This window comes from Furipterus horrens, unplaced genomic scaffold (assembly GCF_987537825.1).
Source record: "Furipterus horrens unplaced genomic scaffold, mFurHor1.1.pri manual_scaffold_9, whole genome shotgun sequence".
Classification (NCBI taxonomy): Eukaryota; Metazoa; Chordata; class Mammalia; order Chiroptera; family Furipteridae; genus Furipterus; species Furipterus horrens.
Genome location: NW_028327179.1, coordinates 87,442,305 through 87,465,363, shown reverse-complemented (window position 1 = coordinate 87,465,363; position 23,059 = coordinate 87,442,305). Strand labels below are relative to the sequence as shown.

General features: G+C 37.9%; 1 long non-coding RNA gene across 1 annotated transcript in view; it reads left to right on the top strand.

Moving 5' to 3' along the window:
• The window catches only part of LOC150002136 (uncharacterized), a 106,283-nt gene that overhangs the window by 6,252 nt on the left and 76,972 nt on the right, over positions 1-23,059 (top strand). Inside the window, exon 2 of the long non-coding RNA XR_016512968.1 lies at positions 14,016-14,146. This is a non-coding gene — a long non-coding RNA (uncharacterized LOC150002136). The remainder of the gene's footprint in view (positions 1-14,015; positions 14,147-23,059) is intronic.

Below are 23,059 nucleotides of genomic sequence, written 5' to 3'. Positions count from 1 at the left end.
CACCAAATGACATTCCCAAAGGCCAACACAAGAAATAACAGGACAAAACAAAAATTTTTAGTTAGTTTTTAATTCACAAAAGTGGTCTAGCAATTGTGTTTCTTATTTTCTTTGATGTTTTGTTTTTATTACTTCCTGGTAACTCAGATGTGAAAGGAGTTAAATTGGCTTGATATCAATATGAAGAAAACTCACAGATTCTTTTAATACATGATTATTGAGCCTGCTATGTACACCTGTCATGGATTCTAGCACTAGATCTAGTTTATCAGCACTGAAAACAAAACAGGTTAAGGAGCCTTTTCGGTGACTGGCTCTCAAACTCAGGTGTTTGGCTGACTATTGAAGCTCGGCGGCTATAAATGGTTGAGGATTTTTTAGGCATGGATGCCTCACTATTTCTCTCAGACATCTCAACTTAAATATCTCTAAATATTTAATGACTCATTGCCCTGTGATGTGATTTATTCTTAAAAAGGTTATGTAATATTTGCTAACATGCAAAAGGTTATGTAATTCTATAAATGAATAGCACATTATTAATACATTAAAGTTACCGTGTGAAGAGGAGCTTAAGTCATTTACCGTTATAGCTTACTAAATATACATTGGTCAGTAGTTAAATATTTCTTGAATGCCACCTCTGTGTCTCTTGTCAAAGGTCTGGTGATGGGCCTTGGGCCCTTCTTGGTCAGTAGGTCCAATATTTGGAGAAAAGAGCTGGACATGGACCAAAGGGGTGTGAGGATGAGCTGGGACCCAGCACTGCATGTGTCTGTCACCATATCTAACCAAGAAGTGAATAATGGCTTCAGAGAGCAACAACTGCTGCTGTAGATCCTCCTCTCAGATCTCAAGTGCATTCCTCTTTTGGCCAGCTCTGACCTAGAACCATTTACGGCAGGGAATTCTGGGAAATATAGTTCCACCGTGCCCAAGTTACTCCATGTGTTCCTGAACTTATTTGTTGTATTGTAAACAAGAGAGACGCTTGGAATTATTTCTTCTTAGAAGATAGCAGGATATTTAAGATACCAGAATAGTTAAAAAGTATAAGTTAACCTGATTATACAATTGTTTCCTTTTCCATTAAACCATATCTTTATTTTTAAAGCCATGAAATAACTTAAAACAGGAGTAATATAATCTTACCTTCTTCTGTTGCAAGAACGCATTCTTTTAATTTGCTAAGTTGGATCTGTGCTAAAAAAAAAAAAATTTTTTTTTTTGAGTAAAATTATCTAGCACAGTGCCATCTAGTGATGAATAATTTATTTTCAGGTTATTGAAAATATTCACTACTAAAGTTTCCCTGCTAAATCAAGAACTTTACTTGTAATCATACCTTGCTCATAAGACATAGGGGACTATTTTTAAGTAAATTAAATATTTGCAAATAGAGCTAGGAAAGAAAAAAAGCTGGAAAAGATTTTTTTTTTTTTTACCCTTAGATTCTGTTCTACTTCATTTTCATACATAGTGAGTCACTATTTGTTGGATACCATTTGGATCCAGGAGGAAACTAAGTTTTTTGTTTATGAAAAGAATAGGATTATTTTAGAAATGTGATGTGGTGTGACGAGTATGGGCTGTAAGATCAGGCAGGCATGGGTCTTGTATTTGCTTATGTTCCGGCAAGCAGTGTTCCCAGAACTTTATATGAGCTGAATCATGAAATATTCACAAAAGCCCGATGAGGCATGCTGCAAGTGAGGAAACCAAGGCTCACAGAATGGTTAAGTGTTAGAGTGCTTAGCTCATTGCTTTTTGGTTATTGATGTGTTGATCTGTTTCTCTACTACAGTGACCCTTTGCCAAGAAGGTCTTATTCCTGTTTTCCCAGCACCTAGTACAGATACATCTGTTCCCATATGAGTTGATTCATAGCTGAATATTTAATTTTTTTTTTTTTTGCTTCCATGAATAGCCACAACAAGGATAATAGAAAATTAAATTGTTTAGATAAAGTATCCAAAGTATCGGTGTTTTCTCTATATTTTCTTTTTAAAGGGATTATACAATCAGAAACTCTAGGTTCTATTCTCTGATTGGTCACTTGAATTTAATTTTAATCTCAGTTATATATGTACAGAATTCCAAAAGGGTAGGAGTTGTACAAGGCTTGTTGCAAAACTCAGCAGCCTCCCAACTCACCCTTTCCCCAGTCCCTGCTCTTAAGGGTTTAACTCGGAAACCTGGTTCTTATTTGCCTCTTGCTAGCCTGTTGCCCTCTCCAGTTTTTAATTTTTCAGTTTTAGGCATTACCTTCGACATCTCATGATAGATGAAGAGGATTTATCTTTCTTATGCACCCTTTTCCTATGTGAAGGGCCCTTTTCCATTCTCATTATAATTAAATTTTGAATAATCAGTGTTTATATTAGTATAACTATAAAAACATTCACACCTGAGGCGTATAATCCATGGTTACTTGTTTTTACTAATACTTATTTTTTTCTGGTATTAATTGTCTTTTTTGGAGAGGAGGGTGTTGTTTGTTTGCTCAGACTTTGTGTATTTATCACTTATTCATCCTTAAGCAATTTTCCAGATGCCTAAATAGAATTAGGATATGTGTCTTTGAGCCAGTTTAGCTCTTCTGATAAAATATTTTGTCCTTTATAGAATGAAGTGAAGACTTAGGCTACTTGTATCCCTAAAAGTTTATCATTCCCTGGAACAGACACCTGAATATTTTGTGCTGATCATGCCATTAGTGGACACCTTCGCCAGTCCATACACAGCCTTTCCTGACCTGATGGGCTTTTCTTGGGTTGGCTAGAGCATTTCTGCTGCCTCCCAGGGGCTAGGGGATTCAAAGTCTGGCTGGAGTGGAACCCCATTTATATGGGACCAAAACTGTTGGTCAGCAAGAGCTCTGCCAAGTACACATAACGACTAGAAATACCCCCAGTCCAGCCAGAAGATTGGAGATTCTTTGATTAGGAAGTTACTTGAGTCTTCTGACAGTAGGAACACTTATCTTTTACAGTGAATAGTCATCGAGAAACAGAGTGGATAAATCAAGCTGCCAGGAGTGAAATAAAGACTAAATGGCGTGTAAGATATGAGCAAACAGTAAGTAAAATCTTGTTTGAAACAAAAATTAAACAGGAAGATCCCTAGCTTTAGCTTCTCACAGATTGCTATAGAAAATAATGCTGGAGATATAAGTGTGAATGATCTAGTGACTTTTAGCTTTGTAGCTATTTGGTTTACCTCTTATCATAGCGTTTGTATGCGTGTGAATAGTGTCTGAGGTGTTATTTTGAGAGATGTCATTATAACTTTATGTAAACATAGAAGAAAAAGTAGAGGATAGGATGAGTCTGTATAGACATACCTTGGAGATACTGCCAGTCCGTCTCGAGACCACTGAAGAAAGTGAATATTGCAGTACAGTGAGTCACATGAATTTTTTGGTTCCCCAGTGGATATGAAAGTTAGGTTGATACTATACTGTAGTCTATTAAGTATGCAATAGCATTATGTCTAAAAAAAATGTACATACCTTAATTTTAAAACTTCTTATTGAAAATAATAACCATCATCTGAGCCTGTATTTAGCAAGTTGTAACTTTTTTTTGCCGGTGAAGGGTTTTACCTTTACTTTGTGGAAAACACAGTATCTGTGAACTGCAGTAAAGTGAAACAGCATGATAAAATGAGGCATGCCTGCACAATTTTAACAGTTGGCAGTAGAAGCTGTCATTCTAGAGGGCTAGCACTAGGAGGCCACAGGAACCACAATTCTGATGGACTTAGGTTCAGTCATGCATCTTTCCCATTGGAGCTGAAAAGGAAACCTAGGGTAAAAAGCCCATTGAAGTGCTGTAAAAACTTCTTAAAATTTAGGATAACTTAAATTAAATTAAAGATTAGTCATCCTATTTTTCAGAATGTAGTAATAAGTGAATCTAAAATATGCAACCCTACTTCTTTATATGTTTGTGACATTGTAAATAAGTGCATAACCACCACTTTTTAAAGTTGTAATTTTGATTTTTAGTTTTCTTTTAAAGATTTTATTTATTTATTTTTAGAGAGAGGGGAAGGGAGGGAGAAAGAGAGGGAGAGAAACATGAATGTGTGGTTGCCTCTCATGCATCCCCAACTGGGAACCTGGCCTGCAACCCAGGCATGTGTCCTAACTAGGAATTGAACCAGCGACCCTTTGGTTTGCAGGCCAGCACTCAATCCACTGAGCCATACCAGCCAGGGCTGATTTTTAGTTCTTGAGCCCCTGGATGTAGGCCCTGATTGCCTTATGCCTGGATGATTTTAGTAGCTTCCCACTGGATGACACTTTGTTTCATTTTCTTCTAGATCATTCTCATTAAAAATGATTTTTTTTGTCAGAAATAGTTTTGGTCATATGTGTCCTCTAGTTAGAAACCTTTTGTAGTTTTCAGTCAAATAATATTCAGATCCAAGCCTATTCATTCATTCATCAAATATGTATAAGTGCCTTTATACAGCAAGACAGATAGTTGTGGGAGTTCTGTTTGCCTGTGCATTTTCTCAGTATTCTCCACAGAGTCTCTGTTACAGCTAAATAAACATACCTATTCATCTCTATATAAAGTTTTACCTTTGTACCTTTAAACATAAATCAGCCTCTTGGTCATTTCATATTCTCTTCTTTCAGAACTGCCTCGGGTTATTTAAGACCGGATCTCCCTCAATTACTGTGTGATCTCCCAGCCTTCATGGTACTTAATTCATACTCGATTAGTTTCACTTATTTTTAGTTTTTTTTTCTATTAAAATTTAAAAAAATTAAATTGTATATGCTGTTGCTTAAGAATAAGGTGGTCTTTTTTTCTTTATATTTCCTCCTATTGCCAAGTATAATTAATACTCTATAAAAGGGAAGTAACGCCCTAATGACAGTAGCACATATTACTGGTAGCTTTCCCTGCAGCCTTTCAGCACTGTCTTCTTTTCTAACAGAAACTCAGTTTTGTTCAAGAATCCACTCTTCTCTGCATGTCCGTGTACTTCAGGGAAGGTGGCTTGGGGCCCCAGCCTCTGGCGTCATGAGGATTTCATTCTTGCCATTTGCTGGTTTGAGTGTGAGCATGTGACCCAGTTCCCCCCTTGGGACAGGAAGTTGGCTGTCCTCCCTGAGTTACTAGGGGAGTTTTGCCCGCTTTGGGCTGAGCTCCAGCCATCATGCAGGCACGAAGGGAGCTCACCCAAGCACTAGTCACCACCCTGAAGAGGGAAGAGTGAAAAAGCAGGAGGAAGTTGGGCCTTGTCTGGTCTGACTGAGCCATCCTTCCTTGGTGTTTCTTGTTTTGTGAAGAAAATGAAGCTTGGTTGGTTTGAGATGTTGTCTCTCTTTCTTTTTAAAGATTTTATTTATTTATTTTTAGAGAGAGGGGCAAGGAGGAGAAAAGGGGGGGAGAGAAACATCAATGTGTGGTTGCCTTTCACACGCCCCCAGCTGGGGACCAGGCCTGCAACCCAGGCCTGTACCCTGACTGGGAATTGAACTGGTTACCCCTTGGTTCACAGGACAGCACTCAGTACACTGAGCCACACCAGCCAGGGCTAGGATGTTCTCCTATTTTCAACAAAGACTGACTTCCCATTCCTTCAAGTCTTGGTTTAGATTCCCCGACCTCTTACTGCTCCCTGTACATCTCCCGTCATAGACTTGCCACACCGTGTCATGATAATTATTTATTTTCAGTGCCACCATTAACTGCAAGCTCTACGACAGTAGGCACTTTCTCTTGTTGATGGTTGTGTCCTTAGGAACTAGCACGGTGTCTGGTGGCCGATAAGTTTTTAATACCTTTATTTATTCATATGCTCCTGAAAGTCAACACAAGGTTTCTAGGGCAGGGACAGATAATTACTTACAGCAATAACTTATGTCAAGAGACTCCTAATTTATAACCCCTGGAATATCTCAATAGCCTTGGTTCATCCTTCTGAAATGTAAACACATACCTCAAGGGAGAGAGATCTCTTACTTTCTATTCGGTCATCTTTGAAGTTTTAAGGCTCATCCTTTAACCCAGGTCCCCGTAAAATGTGCCCAGAAAGCTCTAACTGTGCAGAGGGATAAGAATATTCACTTCCTGACAGTGGCACACAGTAGGTGCTCAATAAGCTATTTGTTAAATATTCAACAATTTTAGAGAATAAATCTAACCCAATGATTACAAATGGGGCAGGGACGGGGGCTTTGTTGGTGCGATGGGGGAGGAAGGAGTGTATCAGAATTATGTGGGGGGATTTTTTTAATCAAAAATATGCTTTCCACCCCCAGATTCTGATCTATTTCTGTCATATTCCTTCAGGATTTGTGGGGTGGTTTTCGTTTGTTTGGTTTTGTGGCCATAAAGCAGGTGAGAGAACCCCAACAGCTTGCCCTGTGTTTGATGCCCCTCCTGGCCTTTCCTGTAAAAGTTAACCATGGAGCCACGTGTGTCAGGGCTCAGTTCCTCTCCAGCTGAGTCTTCTGTTTTGTGTTTGCTTTCACGGATTTGGTGGGATTTTTTAAAAAGGATTTTTTTATGATTATTATTAATAAGGTACCTTTTTTCAAAGAGGGTTTGAGGCAATTCTACAGCAAAAATACATAAAATGAAATTACGTAAACAGAAAATCAGAACTAAGAAAAAGTTTACCAATATGTTGATTGATTTTAATTCACATTTGTTTCTGGTATTTTTTAAATTGAGGTATAATGGAGATACAGCATTATATTAGTTTCAGGTGTACAACATAATGAAATGATCACCACAGTAAGTCTAGTTAATGTTTGTCACCATACACAGTTACAGATTTTTTTCTTATGATGAGAACTTTTAAGATGCACTGACCTAACTAATTTAAAGTATGTAGTAAAGTTTTATTAGCTATAGTCAGCATGCTGTATATTTCTTTTTGACCCCACTCACCCATTTCACCCATGCTCCAACTCCCCCCGCCTCAAGCAACCACTAATATGTTCTTTCTGTCCATGAACTCAGGGTTTTGTTTTGCTTTGTTTTTTAAGTTGCCATTAAGTGGTAACTTTATCTATTGAAATTACAAAGTAGTGTTTTTTTGGCTTTTGGGTATCATATTATTATTTGCATATATCCTACAACATTGATGAACTCATTTCTTATTAGTTTTAATAGCTTTCCTTCATAATTCTCTCTATAAATAGTTATCACTTGGAGATCACAATAGTTTTGTCAGTTCACTAAAGATTTTATATCTGATTTCATTTCTTTTATTACATTGACGAAGACATCTTCTTTATTGAATAGAAGTAATGGTTGTAGTCACCTTGGTCTCATTTCCTAGTTTTTAAAGGAAATATTTTTATTATTTAATCATAAAGTATAATTTTGTTTTAGGTTTTTATAAAGGGAGTTCTTTTCTATCCTTGATATGCTAGGATTACTTTTAAAATCACGAGTATCAGCCTGGGCTGGGAGCTCCATTGGTTAGTGTTGTCCTAGTAAGCCAAGGTTGCAGGTTCAATCCCTGGTCAGGGCACATACAAAAATCAACCAGTGAAGGCATAAGTAAGTGGAACAACAAATAGATGTGCCTCCTCCCCACCTCCTTCTCCCCTTTCCTCTCTCTCAAATCAATAAATTCACAAAAAAGGTGGTGGTTTAAGAGTTAACAAAACCATTTCTCATTCTCTAAGGACAAGTCTGACCTTGGACGATTTTTTTACTCATTTCTTCTGAATTCTAATGAAAGTGGAAAGTCAACCATGTTACTAGGCAACATTGCTTATGGTGAAAGTGGTATTTATTTGGTAAATGTATTAGCACTGGAAGGAACTACACACGAACCCTAAATTCTTAGGTAGAAGCAATAACTTTGCGCTTCCCTGGGAGCACATTTCAGAGATGAGTATAAACTTTGTGGGGACCCTGGAAGCTGTGGCTTGAACCAGTGAGGTATTGGTTTCTATTTGGGACATAGGGCTTTTTTAAGCCAGCATGACTCTGTACTCACCCTGTGATTCTCATTTGCTTGCATCTGAAGAGAGTAGCTCTTGGACGACCATGCGGACTCCTGGGAAAATTCTTCCCTTGAAGAGAAACACTTGACACTGCCCTACTGGCATGCCTTGTTTTCTTCCCAGGCTGCCTGAGTAGCTGGGTGCTGTGTGGGGCCTTTGGTAACTGGATAGCTCAAAATGTGTTGTTTGAAGTCCCATTTGGACATTGCACTGTGCATTCAATTAAAATACAGAAATAAAGTGTTTATTGGGGCTAATGTAAGTAAGTTTATAACTCTCACATATAACCTTCAATTTCTAATTTTTATTTATTGCAAAACTCATATTCCCATTGACTATAAATTAATATTATAAATTCTAACTTATAAAAATAAATATGTGCAATATACCATTTTAATTTTTTTGTTAGAGGCTGTATATGTTTGTCAACCCCAAAATACATTAGCTACTAAAAAGGTTTTGATAACTAATGTTTTAGACCTGTGTGGCCCAATGGGTAGATATTTGCTCTTCTAATAAGGCTACTAAAATTAAAATTAAATATGATTGAAAATTCAGCTTCTTGGTTGCACTTGCCTCATTTCAAGTACTCAATAGCCACATGAAGGTAGGGGCTACCATATTGGACAGTATAGAGACAGAACATTTTCATTATTGCAGAAAATTTTCTTGCAGTTTTGTATTTTTACTGTATATGTTACATACTATAAGGATCTGCTGAATGAACCAATTAGGATATCTCTCAGGGACAGTATTGGAGATCCCAGTGTATTATTTATATCATAATCTGTTAGAGAAATAGTTCTCAGACATGCATACCAGAACAAATTCTGTTTTTCCTGAGACTTAGTAATCCATCATGGCTAGTGTGGATTTTGTAATTGATTGTTTTTCTCTTTTTGTTTTATCAACCAGATAGTGTAGGGCCAAATTTATGGCTAGCTTTTAAGAAATCTTCTGGCCTACATAATTGCATGTTTGTTTGTTTGTTTTTTCTTTTCTGTATTTTTTTATCTATAAAGTTCAATTTTACTGTAATGTTTGAGTTTTATAGGCTGTCTCAAAAACTTTGTGAAAGGAGGCAGAGTATAAATACAGCAATAAATAAATATGCCTTCAAGATTTTAGTGAATACTTTCAATACTTTAGTCACTTATTGGGAGCCACTTACTGCTGAACATCAGTACTGAGAAGGGGTGAAGGACCTAAAAATAGTTCTTGGCTGATAGTAACACTCATACATGGAACTGGGACTGCTTTCCAAATGAAGTGACTTACAATGTACACCTGTCATAAAATCAGTTTAATTCAGTTTTCTAAAATGTTTTTAATTTTCAAAATAATGTTTGAAGAACTCTCTTACTAAACATAGTTTGTAAAATGTTCGGGCATTTTAGTATTGGTAGGGAAGTTCAACGAAGAGCATATCTGAGTATTCGAGCTGGTGAACTGAGTTGGAATAAATTGGGGACGGTGCTATTTTGTTTCTTCATGGAAACTTTTGTATTTTAGGGGGTAGCAGAGAATTTAATTCTGGGCATTTATACCATTTCAGTGCAAAAACACCACAGTGCTTTTCTTTCTTTTCTATTTTATTCTGGAACTCATAAGCAGGTCAACATTATATATCTTTTACACATTGCAGCTTTTATTGGTTCTGGAAACACTTAAAGCAGCTTAACACATTTCAGGCCAAAAAGGAAAGCAACTTTACAAAAAATATAAAACCAACCTCCTCTCAGAGAAGTTTAAAGATTCAGTGCCCCCATGTATCAGTTTTCAGAGCCGATTTGGGTCATGTATTTGATTCTGTCTTTTCTGCACGTTCAAGTGAGAGAAACAATTATATCGTTTTCATGTACTGACAACCGGAAGCATATAAACATCTGCAGAAACCAAACATTTCCTGGAACTAAAGTTGAGCAGAAATTTATCACGTGAATCTTTGTTTAAAGAACCTAGTGAAAAATATCTTCAACCACAGTTACATAAAAGGCTCAGGAGTGTTGTTCCCATGGATTAGGTCCCCAGAGGCAGAGGTGAAGGAGTCTGGCCCGCAGTGCTCGGGAGGTGTGTGTGCTGGCTGGTGCGGGGCCGGGGCGCAGAGAAGTTCGGGAGCAAGAATCCAGCACTTGTACTGGTTTGAAACATACATAGGACAGGAGCTTAGAAAATCACGATTGTCAATAGAACCGTTAGATTGCTTTTTCCTCTAAAATGCTAGGTGCTGATTTTATTCTGTTCATCTCAAGTCCTCTGACACATACCTTCAGTTGGAGATATTTTACTGTGTAGACTAATGCAAAGCTTTAAAGCTTCGAAGGAAGCAAACAACGTTTTTCATGGCATTTTAAGGGCTGGGCTTCTATAATATTTTTGTCCATTCAGAAGTCTAGTGCACTTCAGAGTGAAGGACAGCAATGGAACCTATTTTTAAGGAGCTTGCACTCATTAATTGAAGTTTTCATAACAAACAAGTAATTTAAGACTTCATAACTAAAAAGACTTCACAACTTTGCCTCAATTATTTGAGGGACAGATACAACCTGAACTGAAAAACTGGAGTATGGTCATCATAGTGCAGTTTCTTTGAAGAATGTTTGTATCCTTTGAGCCTACTAGGCTGAGGTAACTGAAAAATTTTAAAACACTTTAACCTGTCCTATAGGTTTAAGATTCATCTTTCCATGTTTACTAGATACAACAGTTATTTTATAAGCATTAATTATTAGCTGCTTATTCTGCTTCTTAAGACTGAATCACACCTAGCCAGCGTGTAAAAGGGTGCACTGGTGGGATTTAGGAAGGCATCTTGGGTTTAGAAAGTCTCGTGCTGAATATCTACCATACAAGGCTGTTACAGGATTACGTATGGTGATACGGATAAAATACTTGGCACATAGTAGGTACTCAATTAATGTTGGTTCCTCATCCTCTCACATTATTGATGATGACCATACATACAGTTCTAGAATTTTTATATTAGGTCATATACTTCGGGGCATGTTGGGGTTTATCCTGATTTTAGCAGTGTTTTATATTGATGCTTAAGAGCACTAATAGCATGTGTTGAAAGTGTAGTCTCTGTTCACTAAGCTATAGGTTGATAATAATGCAGGAAAATGCAAATGGTTTGGAATTGCTTGGTGAAATGAGCCAAGATGAAAAATGTTGAAGAATTGAATAATTGTATCAGAATCCAACTTTCTGCAGTTTTATCTATGGACCTTAGTTCAGCACATAAAGATGTTGCATTGCTAAAATATTCCCACGTAGAATCCACTAGTAACCAGGTGGAGTCTGGGAGTCTGGGAATTGGAGATGGACGTGTGTGCAGGCTGGTGTAACCAGTGAGTCATGCCATTCTTAGGAGACAGGCTTACTCATGAATATCCAGAACTAGTCCATAAGTTAAGTCAATTATAGATATACCTGAGAAGTTTAAAGAAGAACCTTGTAAAAAGAGAGCAACCACAGCCAGTCTCTCCATCACTGTTCTTTCTACCACTTTGTTCAAGGCTACAAGGTCTCCCTACAGGTAGTGCAGCAAATCATATAATACTAAGCTCCAGAGGCACTCAGGGAAGACAACATTCACAGGCAAAGCATTAGTGAATGAACATACACCTCCCCAAAGGAGTTGGAATTGATAAATTGAGACCCAGATGTCCTATTTTAAAATACTCTACTTAACTCTCAAAGTTAGTAACATTCATATAATATAGGAAAACTATCAATAAAATATCAATGGGAAGTATGATCACAAATGATAAAATCATATGAAGACTTTGTGTTCAAGTTACTGTGCAAAATCTGATACTTAACTGCATGGCCCATGCTCTTCAAGAGTGTGTTGATGAGAACAGTGGGTCTGGAGATTTGGTTAAATTATCTACCCATGATATTCTCAACCATCAATCTTACTCGTTAAATGTACAATATACCGGAGACCTGTTACGTGCCACGCATTTTCTTGCTACTGGAGGAATATAGTGTCGAACAAAACAAAAAGTTCTTCCCTTATGAAACTTAAATTCTATAGAGAAAAGAGAGAAAAAGGTGTGGAGGTACCAAATGGGGGATGATACAAATGAATGAATGAATGAATGAATGGATGTAAACAAAAGTAGATCAGGGAGAGTGTGCCTAGAAAAATGGGACATTATTCATGGGGGTCTGGGGTTGAGAGAAAGGTGTGCTCGCGCTCTCTCTCTCTCACCCACTCTCACTCTCTCACTGTTTATGTGCTGATGAGAATCATCCTGAATAGAGAGGAAATGGATGATGTAGTTGGATTTGGGATTACGAGGTGTTTTGGTCGTACATAACAAGCTGACTGAAATAACTAGATTGGTCCCTTGTTTCCTTGCCCTCTTCTGTTCAGTCTTTCATTCATTTGTTTACCAAATATTTATTAAGGTTAACAAGGTGCCAAAGACTGAGCCAAGTTCCGGGTAGGGAATGATGATTAAGGGGTGAATTAAATAGGAATGATCCCTACATTCTCAGGAAGCTCCCATTGTCTGGTGAGGATCGGATTTCTAAAAACACAAATAAGTAAATACAGATTTTGATGAAGCCTTAGTAGGAAAAGTACAGTGTGCTTTTGAGAGAGAGAGCGAGCACCATGGTGTGATGTAGACTGGTGGCCATAGAAGGCCTCAGCTGTGACAGGTGGCTGTGAGTGAGAGCAGAGTTCCAAGCAGGGGGAACAGAACCTGCAGAGGCCCTGGAGCAGTGGAGAACTGGTGCTTCTGAGGTGGCCAGTGTGGTCTGAGAAGTAGGAAGGGACCAGGTTGAGCGGAGCTTTGGTGGCTGTTAAGATTTTGGGTTATATTCTAGGAGCAGTGGGAAGCCACCAAAAAGTTCTGATGTGGGAAGTGACATAATTAGGTTTGCTCTGGGGAAAACCCTTCTGTGCTGCAGTGTGTCATGGTCAGTGGCTCGGAGTGGGCAACAGTGGAATAAAAGAATACCAATCTAGAGGAAAAGTAGTATGTATCTATGAAAATATTGAGACTGAAATACTTATAATTTGCTATGAAAAAAAAAAGGAAAATATCCTTCTTTTTAGCAGAATTTGCTCTAGGTTTCTCAGCAACTGTGAAAAGAGCATTTTCTTGTTAAAAATAATATCAATAGAGAGGAGTCAGATGAAGATTTCAGTGATTTCAGATTATTTAAAAAAAAATAAAACTTTGTGCTCTGACCAGGTGGTGCAGTGAGTTGGAGCGTCATTCATACACCAAAAAAAGGTTGTGGGTTCCATCTCTAGTTGGGACGTGTACAGGAGGCAAGCAATTAATGTTTCTCTTTCTCTCTCTTCCCTTCTTTCTCGTTCTCTAAAAGTCAATAAACATATTTTTGGGTGAGGATTAAAAAATCTGAAACTTTGCAAAAATTGTAACTTTGTAAAAAAAATTAAAACTAATAAGATTATATCAACCTTTACTTCCAGACAAAATACCAGTGACACAGTATTAGAGATAGAATCTAATAAGAAAACAGATTGAAGTCTATGAAGATACACCAAGAATAATCTGTTTATATTAAAGAAATCTTAAAATTTTTGCTTTAATATAGTGAATGTACATTTTTTTTTATTTTTTAGAATAAAGGAAATATAATAACAGTTTATTGGTTAATAAATAATCTCAAAAGTTCCCTTTTTCACCTTCAAAAGTGTCTCGGTTTGTATGGTAAATTATATGGTTAGAGATAGAGGATCTCTACCAGTTGCAGGGTCAGACTAGTAAAAAACGTTGTAGTACAGGATGCACGTTTATTGTACTGATTTAGGCTTCTCCCCAAAGAGTTTCTTAAAACAGGAGGGCAGTTGTAATACCGAGTATTGCTATATCAGATCACCCACAACGCCTCGGCCAGGAACTAACTTGTTCTGAGCCCTCACTTTAAAAAAAAAGAGAGAGAGAGAAAGAAAAGAGAAACAGAAGTTATTCCCTGTCTAGACAGTCTACTTAGGAGAGTTCTCTCTTGGTTGTAATTCCAGTTTTCTTTCTCAACACAGGCATTTTATAAACGCTTTCCAGAGTCAGAAGAGTTGGGGTATTTTACCATCTGGACTTTCTCTGCCTGGCTGATCTAAGCTCAAACCTGCCAGTTTATGGGAGATGATAGACAACACCCCGTAACAGCTGAGTGAGTAGCTGCTGCTGTGTGTTTTGTTTCACTGTTTCTTAAAAAAAGTAAAAATTTTATAACTTTAAAGTTTTTAAATATTACACATTTTAATTGGGTTCTTTAAATTTTGTTGTTGAATAATGATGGCAATTTTATAATTCCAATAAGTGAATATTTATAAATAATGGGATTCTAGAAGAAATTAATCCCCTGATGATTAAAAAAATTAATGAAAACATTTTTATGCATGATACTTTAACTATTAAGAAACATAGGATTTAAATGCATATATAAAAAGTTAAAAAGCATTCTCCTTAGTGACTTATTTCACTTTTATATAATGAAATGCAAAATTATTGCTAAGGCAACTGTTCTGAAATTTTAAAATTCAACTATATACAACAGTATCTTTTTAACACAATGTATTTTGGTTAACTTGAAATAAATACCTGTTTTTTTTGTGTGTAAATTGAATTTTAATAGCCCTTTCTATTTGGAAATCATGATTATTTCCCTGCTAATATAGCTAAGAACACAGAATTTCTCGAATTTAACTTTATTTCTTAATTGAAGACGCTAGGGACAAAGGGCGTTCATTCTTTCTAATCAGAATATCTGATTGAAATTTAAAGAATTGAACCAGTTACCTTGATATAAATTGCTTCTCAGAGTGGAAGCTATCATTACTCTTGTTATATCCATGGAAGCTGTTTTGACAAAACTAGGAAACCATGAGGTTGTACCAGGGCCTTGTTTTGGAACTCTAAGTTTAAAAATGATGAATAAATATGCAAGATGTTCACCACATGGGGCTGTTTAATTTGGGTCCATCTCTCTGCTGTCCAGTATGGCAGCCACTGGCCACATGTGCCTGTGGCATTTGATACGTAGCTAGTCCCAGCTGAGATGTGCTGTGCATGGAATACCACATTTCAAAGACTTAGTGTGTAAAAAAAGACTAAAATATTTTACTCGTAATTTTTGTGTGAATCACATGTGAAAGTGATACTGTTTTGGATATACTGGGTAAAATAAAACATTAAAATTAATTACACATTTTTATGTGACTGCTAGAAAATTGAAAATTACTTGTGGCTTACATTAGATTTCTAGTGGACAGAACTGCATCATCATAAACAATCAGCATTCTTAGTCACCCATTACTCAGCACTCTGTAGGCATTAAACCTTCTGGTCTGTGAATGGATCAATTAACATAAATCTATTGTTTGAAGAAGATGATTCTTTGATTCATCAAATATTGAGTACCTACCATCTGCCAGACAGTATTCTAGGCACTGGGATACAGTAGTGAACAAAATAAGCAAAACTCCCTGCCTTTACAGAGTTGACATTTTACTGGAGAGACTAAAAATAAGTAAAGAAGAAAATATGTAATATATTAGAAAGCAGTAAGTGCTCTGCATAAACTGTAAGAGGGAAGTTCACTTACTGAAAACGTGATATTTGAGCAAAGAGTTGAAGAAGGTGAGAAAGAGCCCAGTGGATGTTTGGGGGAAGAGTGGTCTAGGCCAGGGGTCCCCAAACCCTCTTGCAGGGACCAGTACTGATCTATGGCCCGTTAGGAACTGGGCCACACAGCAGAAGGTGAGCAGTGGGCGAGCAAGCGGCGTTACTGCTTAAGCTCCATCTCCTCTCCACCCCCCTCTTCCGTGGAAGGATTGTCTTCCGCGTAAACAGTTCCTGGTGCCGAAAAGGTTGGGGACCGCTGGTCTAGGCAGAGGAAGCAGCACACGCAAAGACCTGAGGCAGGCATGTGCCCGTCTTGCTGGAACGGGAGAAGGAGCCTCAGTGAGTGGTGGGGTGAGGGTGGGAGATTGCCGGGGGGAAGCAGAGACCCCCAGGTCAAGGCTCCTGCAGCAACTCAGTTGAGAGGTGGTGGTTCCTGAGACCATAACCGAGGGCTGTGATGGAATTCTGGTGACCGCATGTTGTTGTGGAATTACATATGGTATGAGAGAGAGAGAGAGAGAGAGAGCGAGCTGTGGCAGGGTCAACTCAGCTTTTGGCCTGAACAGCTGAAGAACGGAGTTGCCTTTTATTGAACTGGGGGGGATTGTGGGAGGAGCAGATTTGGGGCAGCACCAGGAGCTCGGTTTTGGACACGTTAGATTTGAGATGCCTCTTCAGACATCTAAGCAGAAGGTCAAGGAGGCAGAGCCCAGTTCAGTGAGAAGAGAGGTCAGAGTCATTAGCATTTAAGGCCCCCAGAAAAGTTGAGACCACCAAGGGACTGAGAGTAGGTAGGAAAGAAGAGAGCCAGGGCCTGCGGCAGCATTTAAAGGTCGAGAGATGAGCTGGATTAAACCAAGGTGATGGAGGTACGGACCATAAGGTGAGAAGTGGGTTATTCTAGTCACCAAGGAAGCAGAGTGTTTCAGGGAAGCAGGAGAAACCAGCCTGTGGAATGCTGCTGGGGGGGTTAGGTAAGATGTGAGCTGGAAACTGGTCATGGGGTTTAGCAGTGAGGAGGTCATTGTATTAGTGAGCTTGACGTGACTGTCTCAGGGACGTGATAGAGACAAAAGCCTGAGCAGAATAGATTCAAGGGAGAATTGAAAGAAATGAATTGATGAGGATGGTGAATATACAGACTTTTTTTTTGAGGAACTCTGGAGTCAAGAGGGGTCAAAGAAGATTTTGGTTTCAATTTTTTCAATGAGAGAAATTACCATGTTTCTCTCAATGCATGTATTAGAAAGATTTTAAGATCTTCTGAAATAACCCATCAGATTCATGACACTTAAGATTGCTGCCTTGGTGTGGATATGTGGGAAGGATTAGTGTTTCCCTCCTGGAAAGATTTCATAGAATTGTGTTTTGGGGTGTGTGTGTGTGTGTGTGTATTTCATAGAATTGTGTTTTGTAGAGTATGTGTGTGTGTATTTCATAGAATTGTGTTTTGTAGTGTGTGTGTGTATATGTAGAGGTGGGCATTGATCGTGTTAAAGGTTGCTTTTGTAATTGTTACAAAATTTGGCTCTGGTTTCTTCTTGCTCAGGGTCTGCATTCACGTTCAATAACTAAAAACTTAAAGGGAACAAATGTTAAACTAGTTCACCTCAGCTGGAAGTGTTGAGAGAACTAGTTTCGGGGAATAATTTCTTTTCCCTGCCTTAGAGGAAGTTGCCAAAAGCATTGGAAGAAAATGAGGCAGAGACATCCCCAAGGCCACAAGACAAAACATTGCCAGGAGGACTGGATCTTAGATCTGATTAATAGCCGTGTGGAACACTTAATCTCTCCGTATTTCAGTTCCAACAGGTATAAAACGAGGATAATATTTGCTCTACCTACTCCATGAGGCTTTTATGAGGATCAAATGGGCTAGTAGGTGAAAGCCCTTCGCCAACTATAAAACATTCTATAAATATTAAGTAATAGTGTTAAAAGCAAGGTAGGCTTAAGGATTTAGTGACAGCATTTGGAATAACTGGAGAAAAATGGAATGTAACAAGATCTGGTTGAGAATAATTACAATACATAATAATACTAATAGAATCTTCAAGAATTTGCCTTTTGTGTATGTCGAGCTTTGTTAATAACACCACAAGTCTATCATATTTGCACCGTCCTAGAATTTTGTGGCCAAGAGCCAAGGCTGAGATCCAAACAATCAATCAGTTTATCCCCTAGGAACCTCAGAATTACTGAACATCTGACTATTTTGGCATGTTAATGTTAGTTTGCTGGAACTATGTGGAAGAGCCACTCTCTTCATGGAAAATATTCAAGCTATGATGATAAATTCTGTGTCAGGCTTGAGAGCATTTCTATATTTGATACTTGAAGGGAGTTATACTCATACTTTGTTTTCATAAGAGATTATGTTATGGGAAATTGAGAAATTTAAAATGGGTAGCCAGGGTCACTCCCATTAACGATGACGCGAAGACGATGAGTGATTCTCAATAAAACAAGTATAAAAATGGACAAAAACAGTTTCTGGGCACTGGAGAGGCAGGTGATAAATATGCTTGTGCTTTGGGTAAGAAGAGGGGGAGTTTGCAGCCTTCTGAGGTGGGGCCTCTTCTGTTCCCCCACCCCCACCTCAGTTGGTAAGAACTGCAGTTTTGTCAGCCCACAGTTTTTTTTTTACCAAAAAATGAGGGACTTTGTAGCAGAGGCTGGGGCTGTGGAGAAAACGTACAGCTTTACCATCTCAGGTTCGCAGTCCTGGTTTGGTGGCCACCAGGTAGCAACTGAACAGGGTGAGCCTGGAGCTGAGAGAGCGGTAGAAGCGCTGCTATCAGCTCTCCACACGTCTGCGGTGGCAGCTAAACTTTGCATGTCCAGGGGATAGGTACTCAAGACAGTCACACAAAAAGTAAAAGCCAGGGGAGGCCCCATTGAAAGCTTGGAATGCTCCTTGACCCACAGGCAACTCCATAAGCAGAGTGGGTAACCCTTACAGGTGCAAAGCGTTTGGCCACAACCTCTGCTCGGATCTCTGGCTGACCACTAACCTAGGCAGACACAGAGGTAACATCTCGAGAGCCAGGCCAGGAACTAGAAATGGGAATTAAAAAAACCCAGCAAAGTCATCAGGGGCTACACTTCATGAGAGAGACAGATTTTGTAGTTTAAGTTCAAACAAATTACTAAAAGAGCCATCAACCCTGAGAATGCAAAGCTTTATCAGCTGGTGAGTGGATGAATAAAATGTGGTATATCCACATAATACTATTTGTCAATAAAAAAGAATGAAGTACTGAGAGATGCTATAATATGGATGGACTTTAAAAACATTATGCTAAGTAAAAGAAGATAATCACAAAAGACAGATTATGTGATTCCAATTATATGAAATGTCAAGAATAGATATCCATTCATAATAGCATCAGACAAAAATACTTAGGAATAAATTTAACGAAAAGTATAGGTCCTGTATCCTGAAAACTACAACATTTTTCTGAGGGAAATTAAAGTCTACCTAAAAAGTGAGAATATATAGTGCATTTATAGGTTGGAAGACTCAAATTAATACAGCACCTTTCCCCAAATTGATTTATAGGTACAGCAAAGTCATTGCCAAAACCTCAGAAAGGATTTTTGGAGAACAATATTTACAGAAACTGGCAAACAGATTCCAAAATTTATATGGGAATGCAGAGAATCTAGAATAGTCAAAATTACTTTTAAAAAGAAGAATAAAGTTGGAGGATTTAAACTGCCTAATTTCAAAACTTACTATAAAACAACAGTAATAAAAACAGTGTGGTATTTGCATACAGATAGACATCTCAGTCAGTGGAACAGAATATCCAGAAATAGCACGTAAGTGGTTAGTTGCTTTTCAACCAAGGTGCTGCTGTAATTCAGTAGCAACAGCGTTGTCTTTTCAGCAAACATCACTGCAACAGTGGGAATCCAAGTAAAGTGGCTTTTTATCTTACCGCACACATGCATTTAAATGCACTAAAATTTTGGACTATAGACCAAAATGTGAAGACGGAAACATATCAGGAAGTCTTTGTGTCATTGGACTAGACAAAGATGTAGTCATAGGATGTAAGAAGCATGAAGTATCAAAGAAAAAATGATAAGTTAAACTTAATCAAAATTAAAAGTGTTGGTTTTCAAAAGACATCACCATTAACAAGTAAAAATTCAAGCCACATACTAGGAGAAAATATTTACAAAATATGTTTGTTAAAGGATTTTTATCTAGAAAAACTCAATCGTAAGACAGCAACCCCATTTAAATGACGTGCAAAAGGTTTGGACAGACATTTCACTGAAGAAGATATATGAATGGCAAATAAGCACAGGGAAAGAGTTTCAACCTGTGTAATTAGTCATTAGGGAAATGCTAATTAAATCCATAAGTAAGATATTGCTTCACATTCACGATCATCAATAAAATTAAAAGGACTACAATCCATATGTTTGTTGGCAAGAATGTGGAAACGCCAGAATCATTACACATTGCTGGTGGGAATATAATATGATGCAGTCATGTTGGAAAACAGTTTGGCAGTTTCTTTAAAAGTTTAACATACATTTAATCAATTCCATTCCTAGGTATGCTCCAAGGACAAATAACAGAATATGTCCAGACAATGGCTTGTATACAGTGTTCACAGCAGCTTTATTTATGATTGCTCAGCAATAAAAAGGAGTGGATTATTTATATATATTTATAAATTCCATATATAATATATATATTTATATATATTTATAAATATACACACAGAAAAAACGATATAGATGAATCTCAAAATATGCTGCATGAAAAATCTAGACCCACCCCCCTGACTCCAACCACCACCAAGTATACCATACTGTTTGATTCCATTTAGGTAAAATTCTAGAAAATACAAACTAATCTGTAGTGACAGAGCAGATGAGTGGTTGCCTGAGGACAACTTGGGAGAGGAGGGAGAAGTGAATTCCAAAGAGAAAGGCACAATGAAACACTGAGGGTGATGTATATATTAATTTTCTTGGTTATGCATGATGGTTTCATGGGTGTATACATATGTCAAATTATACACTCTAAATATGTGCAATTTAGTATAGAACAGTTATATTTCAATAAGGTTATTCTTAAACTTGCGCCCATTCAAAAACCAAAAAGATGTTCACAGCAGCATTATTCACAATAGATAAAAACTGGAAGCAACCCAGATCCATCAACTGGTGAATGAATAAAACAAAGTGGTATCCACACAATGGAATATTGTTCAGCCATGAAAAAGAACGAAGTCCTAATTCATCCTACTGATGAACCTCAGAAACATTATACCAAATGAAAAAAGCCAGAAGCAAAGGACTATATATTGTATGATACTATCTATATGAAATTTTAGGAAAGGCAAAACCAGAGATCAGATCAGTGGAGCAGAGATTGACTGTAAATAGATAAAAGGGAACTGTTGGGGTGATGGGAGTGTTTTTGGTAATAGTTGTGCAGTCATATAAATTTACTAAAATTCACCTAAATGGCTGACTTTCATGGCATATAAATTATACCTCAGTAAAGCTATTAAAAAATGTGTAGCCATTGAAGTTTTAAATTCTCTTTAATATGATCACTCAAGAAATTAGACTATATTGCTGATTTCATTGTAATATATTGATTTGGAATATTTTGGTGACACCTGTTGAATTAATGTTCTTTGTCAAATGCTCTTTGAGTTTTAAAAAAATTAAATTTATTGGGGTGTTAATTGGTGAATAAAATTATATAGGTTTCAAGTGGACAATTCTATAATACACGATCCGTATATTGCATAGTTTCTTTACCACCCAAAGTCAAGTCTCCTCCTGTCACCATGTATTTGGCCGCCTTCACCCTTCACTGTCTTCCTCCCCACCCCCTTTCCTTCCCGTAACCACCATACTGTTGTCTGTGTCTTTGAGATATTTTTTGTTTGTCTTATTTGTTCCTTTGTTGCTTTCAGTTTTGTATCCCCGCTGATAGTAAAATGGAAATATTTATTAGTTGTCTTTCCTAAATTTTGTGACCGGTTACAGTTGTATTTCCTTTGCCTGTGACTCTTGGTTTAGAATGATTGGTTTTATGTTTAATAACAGTTAACACTCCCTGTTGGAAGAAATGGTAGTTTCTTATATTAATATTCCGTTTGTATAAAGTAGTTCAAATGTGTGGTGGGGGTTGCCTTCACCGTTTAGTTCTTCAGGGAGAAAATTGATGACAGCTAACAGCTTCGTATCTTTTAAATACAGAAAGGCACACCCTTCTAGGCCTAGAGCGTCCTCTCCCCTGTTCCCAACCCAGTATATGTGAGGACCTCGGGGAATTGGGGCAGGAAATCTACGAGACGCATGATGAGGGGCGGGGCATAGAGCGCAACCGAAAGAGAGAAGCCCGCTGGAGCACTTTGCGGCTGGGTCGAGCCATGTCTGCACCAGACTTGGAATCGGGATCTCTGAGATTAGTGGCTTCATGCCTTTGCTCCTGCATGTCGTCATACAGAAAATAGGAGATTGAATTTAGCTTCCTTAGGTGACAGTGAGCACCTTTCAGGTAGACAATTACTTGGTTTTAATGAAAACTCAACAACCCTGGAACATTTTGCTCACGACTCTCCCCAAGTTCATGCAAATACAAAAATTTGTGGAAGCCGCTAGTTTCTTGACTGAAATTCATCAAGCCATTTCTCCAGATAAGGTACCAGCTATTTAACCAAATTCTACTTTTTCTCCTTTCCTCTCTTCCCAAAACAAATCCTTCACTCAACACAGATTTATGGGACATGTGTACTTGTCAGTCACTCTGAACATAAAAGACGCACCCACAAGGATAAAAGACGAGTGGGGTCCGACATAAGCATGACATGCACTGGGGAATACATGCAGGCGACAATTTACTATTTGGGAAATTCTAATGATTTCTGCTTTGTCCTTTTGAAAGAAGTACTTTTGGTAACAAGTAGATCCATGATACACAAAATAATACCCTATATTTATATTTCTTGAGAATATGGAAAAATAATGGGGAAAATAACTCCTTTTTTCTAATGGAAAGTTTTACCCACTCTCCATTTTCTTATTTTGTTATTGATTGTGATTATAATTGATTGTGATTATATAAACAAAAAATACTACCTAAACTGTTGCTTTGAAACTACATCCAAACAGTAGGAGTTAAAAATAGGTTCTACCTACTGCTTCAGACCTATCTTTTTGTAATGTGTGGTCTGATGGTACTTGAAATGTATTGGCTGAGCTACCTTGAGGAAGTAAGTTGCTTGGAGAGAGTGAAGCACCTGCTCCAGTGCTGGAAAACAGAAATGACTTATTGGGCTGAAGGACCAGTGACAGGCAGTTTCCTTTTTCCCCACAAGAGGGCGCGCCGACGCTGCCACTAACCTGAACGTCGGTCTGAATTCCCTTCTAAAATGTGCCTGACTCGTTAGCATCCAGCAGATGGCTGGGAAGATGC